The sequence below is a fragment of the Gymnoscopelus braueri genome (genome assembly GCF_963280865.1).
Source record: "Gymnoscopelus braueri genome assembly, chromosome: 17".
NCBI lineage: Eukaryota > Metazoa > Chordata > Actinopteri > Myctophiformes > Myctophidae > Gymnoscopelus > Gymnoscopelus braueri.
Window position 1 is genome coordinate 41,930,841 of NC_137617.1, and position 6,186 is coordinate 41,937,026.

Genomic DNA, 6,186 nt, shown 5'->3' on the forward strand with positions numbered 1-6,186 from the left:
TGGCATTGCAGCCTAGCGTGCCTGGACCGTCACGCTACGGCCCAGGCCTAGATCGGCTTGATTTTTTTTTTAATAGGCCCTAAAAGTGGTTAAAGAATAAAGTATGGAAGCTTTATTACATTTGAATGGTGCCACACGACTGGTACTGTAGGTTTATTTACAGTATCTTTTAAATTAACCTTTTAACCACAGGAATGTAGGACACTGTAATGTTAGTAATTAAAGTAGATGATGGGCGGTGGAGACAAACATGGTAACATAAATGCTATTCCCACGTGTGTGTATAGGTTTCTGATTGGACGAGAGAAGCCGGGCGAGCAGAGCGAGGTGGCCCAGCTGATCCAGCAGACCCTGGAACAGGAGCGATGGCAGAGGGAGATGATGGAGCAGCGCTACAACCAGTACATGGATGAACAAGAGGTTAGCAGCAGCTGTCTGCATGACTACACATGGATTAAAGTTCTCATGTCGCCACACAGCTGTCATTTGGATTCCATTAGGAGCCAGCATGTCTTCTATGGAAGCATGTTGCACGGCGAAAATAGCCGATCTACAAGCTCTCAATGCGAGCCTGTAGATTAGGCTATTTTTGGTTATTATTTTAAGATTAGAGCATGTGAACTGCTGAAGCTAGCAATATGTTCAGAAGCATCTTCCATAAAATCTTAATAGTCTCGGGTAAAGCCTCAATCTGTGATTTCTTCACCCGGTTGGCAGTATGTAGAACAGCAGGAATAATTTTTACTAAAACATAGTTTTACAGATTGTGTTAATGTTTAGGAATCAGCGGTGTGTGTGGGGGGGGGGTCTCCTTTCACACTTATTCACACATCGCACATTAGTTTGTCTTATTTGTCTTTTTTTCCCACACAACGGCGTAACAATGAGCACAACGGCAAGCCCACAACAGCCTGAAAAAACAACTGCACACTGAAGAGAAACGATTGATGATTTAATATTACAGCCACGTTAATTATGATTCAATATCGGCAGACAACGGCAGACAACGTTGCAAAGAAAAACTTCAGCCTAATAACAAGTCCTGCTCCTTGTATTTGCACAGCGGCATCGTTACAAGAAAAAACTACTAAATTACGCATTACAAAGCAGCATAATGCACACATTAAATGAACAGCGGCCATCTGCCATAATTTAATTACAACAAAACACAGTCCTGCTGCATGACGCATACAGTATAGACAATCAGTTAACCAACTTAATTAACAGGACAAGTACTCAGATAGTACAATACAATATTCAATGGGGAGGCAGAGATCTGGGAGAGAGAGAGAGAGAGAGAGAGAGAGAGAGAGAGAGAGAGAGAGAGAGAGAGAGAGAGAGGCAGCATCTGTGTAGGAGAGAGGAGAAAAAAGGAAAGATGCTGTCGGTTTAAGTAAATGTACAGCAGCATTGTTACAAAGAAAAAAACTATTATGCAGGCACAGACATGAGCTGCACAGCATAAAATAAAGCCATCTTACCTGGATTCACACGGCACCAAACGTAGTCCTTTGCCATGCCAAAAAAAATCCGATATGCGTTTCTGCTGATTCGCCATGGTGTTCACTGACAGTATGTGAGAGGCTGTCAGTTACTATCATTGCGCCTTCCGTATTGAAATTTGAAGTGACCCGGTAGCAGGGTGACCACGTGATAAGTAAAAGCAGCACCTTTTTCAACAAATATTTTATTCCCCAAAGTTAAATACATTATTGTTTTAATATATATGTGTATATATATATATATTATACAAAATATATATATTTATATTTTTCCCTTCCCACCACCAGGGGGGCTGCAGCCCCCATAGCCCCCACACCACTGGGTATGGGTTCTGAGTTGTTGCTGGGTCTGTGTCTGGAGTGGAACTGAATCTGGCTGGCTTTTATAGAGGCTGGTAATAGGCTCTGTGCACAGCAGCCATATTGGAAAGAAATTGGGCCTCTTCCTTACTTCCTTCACAGGTGTTGTTACTAATGATACTAATGAAGGCTCTGTTCCATTCTGGTCAGGGTGCTGATATCGTGCATGTTGGCTCATAGAAACACTCCATTTTGGTTCCCAAATGGCCCCTTATGGTGGGTGTGTAACTGACTGACCCCCATAACTCTGCGAGTGTACAAATGGAACCAAATGTCCATTTGGTTCCATTTGTACACTCTCAGAGGGTCCATTTGGTTCCATTTGTACACTCTCAGAGTTATGGGGGTCCTTGAAAATAAGACAACCACTATGCCACACTAAACGGAACATAGCCTTTATTAAATTAGTATTATTGGTAACACCTGTAAAGGAAGTAAGGAAGGGGCCCAATTCATTCCCAATATGGCAGCTGTGCATAGAGCAATTCCAGATCAGCTGCAGGTGTGCCAGCCTGGGTGAGAGGAGAGACAGTGGGGGTTATTGAGTGATTGAGGGAATGATGTCACAATGTGGCCACACGCAACAGGAGCCCACTTGTTGCCGGTTCGATTCCCCCGAACCGGCAGGACAAATCTGGGTGGGGGAAGTGAATGGTCACCCCCCCCCAACACCACTGAAGGGCCCTTGAGCAAGGCAATGGAGACCTAAAATGTAAAAGCTATGAGCCTCAGTCATTGAATATGCATGAATTCTTAATGTATTCATAAGTTAAGTGGCGAGGCCGTGCACCTGGCACGGTTTCACCACAAACAAACACACAGCGCTGTAGATGGGTCGCCATAGTAACAGAAAAGCCTTGATTCATTCACAGTCCACTTGACCACAGATTACAGCTTTTATTATATCGTTGCTGTCGGGTGGAAACCTTGTATGTCCAAAACCGTAATTTTTGTATCATTATTTGAAAATAAAAATAAATTGAAGAAATTGTGAAAATATCCGATCTTGTGAGCTTGTAGATCTGATATTTTCACTACTTTTGGTTGATGCTCTTGTATGATGAAGAAGGGCATTCATTTATGAAAAAAACATACGTTGAAATGTGGAGAATCTGGAGATGCAAGGTTTCTGCCCGAGAGCGACGATATTATGCTTGCAACCCGCAGGCATAAATTACACCCGTTCAAAATGGAAATCACCTTTTGCAATCATGATGAGCGGAGCTTGCGGCCACGTGTCCTTGGTTCCCCTCCAGCTGTAGGACTGGGATATTTGTGCTGATCGTATCGTTTTTCTGGGCAGAAATCTTCCTAGTATTAACACAGATTTTAAGATTTGACAGATTACTTTTAAAGTCCTGCACGGACAGGCTCCCAGTTACATTTCCGACATGCTGATCCCTTAACGTACACAAGCCAGCGCGCGGCCTTGGATCCTAAGGAGCTGCCCTCCTACCAGTGGGTAGAGAGGCTGTCTGGTAATCAGAAGGTCATCGGTTCACCTCTCAGCCCTTGGGTCTTATGAAACTGAGTACGGCCGACTGCGGGTTAGCCCCCGCAGGACTAACAAAGGACTCCCTTTCCCTTACTCAATGGTTCTCAACATTAGGGACCCCTACGTGTCTGTACGTCCGAGATTGCATTGACCTTTGTACACTCTTGGAGTTATGTAAGCACTGAGGATTTTACGGTGTAGATTTAGGTTTCACGTATAGTACAGTTCAGTGATTCCCATTAATTTCAAGGACCCCTGAACAGTGTCCTAACATAATGAAATGATAATCCTCATTTTTTGGGGGGGCTAAAACAAGATAAAAAATAAGAGAAGTGGTTTCCCACATCATATTAACATGCCTTGCATTTGGTCAACATGCTTTGCAAATGGTTCCTGAAGCTAAAAATGGCTCACATTATGGCTTTCATCAGCACCATGTCAACAACAGGGGCTGCTGACATGTGCTTCTTGACAAGTGTTAAAAGAGAACCACGGGCTTCACAACCTGCAGTCACTGGACTTGGAGTGTGGCACCACCTAGTGTTCATCTGATGCTACTTCAGCACAAAATGCACAGTAAAACTTTGACATTCATGTAAGGTGGTGACGGTTCTATACTATAATACACAGTGGTGGACAGCAACAAAGTACATTTACTTGAGTATTTGTATTTTTGGAAAAACTAACATGTATATGTATTTTTGACTTCCATTACATTTCCTGGAAGGGGAAAAGTTCATTAAGCCCTATTTCAAATATTATAAAAATAGCAGATCTACAAGCTTGTAGTTGTGTACGTGTCTAGTATTATTGATTGATTGGTGTTTAAAATGTTTTCTGGAAAGTAATCGATTTTCTGTCTAAATTCTAGTACAGCAATATTGCTATTAAAAAGAAAAGGTACTTTGTAATTTGTACGTGTGAATAAGCCCCAGTACTTTAACTCCAAGTACAAAATTTGACAGAGCAACTTTCACATGTAAATGGTAAATGGTGCATTTATATAGAGCTTTTATTCAAAGTGCTTTGCATAGATTTGTGCATTACATTCACCCACCGATGGCAGAGTAAACCATGCAAGGCACCAACCTGCTCATCGCGAGCATTTGGGGGTTCCGGGATAGCTCCGGGATCGAACTGGGAACCTCACGGTTTCTATCTGGCAGCTCTACTCTACCCTCTTCGAGTACTTTGTCCAGACTCCACCATATAACACAGTCTGTGTTTTAAAAGATGTGTGTAAACCCAATTTCCTATCTCTCCTCCTCTCCTCCTCCGCAGGGCGGCGAATACGGCACGGACGAAGAGGAGGAGGACGACGAGGACGTCAGCCCGTCCTCCTACCCCAGCGCCATCGAGGTGTTTGACCTGGCGGAGAACGAGGACATGTCCCCCCTGGAGACCGACCCGGAGAAACTGGCCCACAAGTACAAGGAGGTGAGCAACAAACATCATGTCCCTGATTAACCCTTTAAGACCGGGAACGCACGCATGTCTGTGTCATTTTAAGATTTCTTTGGGCTATTTTTTTTTTAATCGTGAAAGTCTTTGTCAAATGTCTCAACAAATGTCTTAATTTTTCTGGGAAAAGAAACTGTTGCTATATCAGTGGTGCTCACTTTTTCTTGTCAAGGACCCATAAAAAAAAAATTGTTCCAGGGACCCCTCCAAGAAGTAAAGATTGTAGTTAAAAATGTTGTTTTAAAAAAAGAAAAAAATGTATTCAACACAAAATGCTCAAGATTTTTCAATAATAACAGATCTACAAGCCTGTAGCGCGGCACTCGGTGCCGCACTATGAGCTTGTATATCTGCTATTATTGAATAGCCAAAAGTATAAAACAATGGTTATAGCTAAAATGACACAGTATATCTAAAATGACACAGTATGTGTTCGCGGTCTTTATGGATTAAATCCACCCTGTCTGTTCACCTCTGAGCTCAAGTGTATCTAAGGTCCACATCTGTGTCTAACATTCCCATCTCTCTCTCTCTCTCTCTCTCTCTCTCTCTCTCTCTCTCTCTCTCTCTCTCTCTCTCTTTCTCCATCTCAGCTTCAGATAAAACATGCTGTCACCCAGGCTGAGATCCAGCAGCTGAAAAGGAAGGTTAGTTATTCATTATTAATCTTTCAAGACAGACAAACTCTTTCGCCCTCTACGAATGCTATGCAGTCTGTAAAGAAAAAAAGGCCTGTTCGTCGTCTGTTCGTCATTTCCGTTCACGAAAATGTATTGAAAAAAGGTGTCTTTAAAATATATTTTCGAGTAGACAAACCTACGAACCTGCAAACGGAAGTGGGGTGGGTATTGGCGATTTATTTTCCGGCCGAACGGTATTTTAATGACGTCACGCTCGCGCACGACACGCGCACACCACGCACACACCACGCACATTTTATTTTACCTTGAAGAAGTTAACATGTTTCTATAGGAAATGTTTTTTAGCTTAGTTTTAGTCTTTTTAAACTAATACAATTTCAAGGAATGCCAGGAATTATAGTGCTGAAACGAAAAGTTTTAGTTTACACGCGTGTGCTCTGTACCGTGCCGTACCTTGTGCGTGGAAAATATACCGGCCAAAAAAAAAAAAAAAAACTCACTTGAAAATTGCGTGAGTCAGCAGTCTGTCTCAATAGACTGGTTATTCATAGAAACGCTCAAGGGACTGATGGACGAATTACTGTAATATCTGACTTTCCTCCTGCAACATGAAAACCAACACGTGCTCATGTACAAACTCATCATGTTTCACCGTTTTTGGTCAGGTCAGGCCTCTGGTGTCTGATGCCGAGGATGCCCTTTCACGTACTGTGTTGACAACCATAAC

The 6,186-nt window shown here is 42.6% G+C and overlaps 1 pseudogene across 1 annotated transcript in view; it reads left to right on the plus strand.

The window, feature by feature from the left end:
• The window catches only part of LOC308105155 (neurabin-2-like), a 47,776-nt pseudogene that overhangs the window by 41,372 nt on the left and 218 nt on the right, over positions 1-6,186 (plus strand). The window contains exons 8-11 of the transcript XR_013935015.1: positions 288-420; positions 4,639-4,794; positions 5,412-5,465; positions 6,125-6,164. The product of XR_013935015.1 is annotated as a neurabin-2-like (transcript). The remainder of the gene's footprint in view (positions 1-287; positions 421-4,638; positions 4,795-5,411; positions 5,466-6,124; positions 6,165-6,186) is intronic.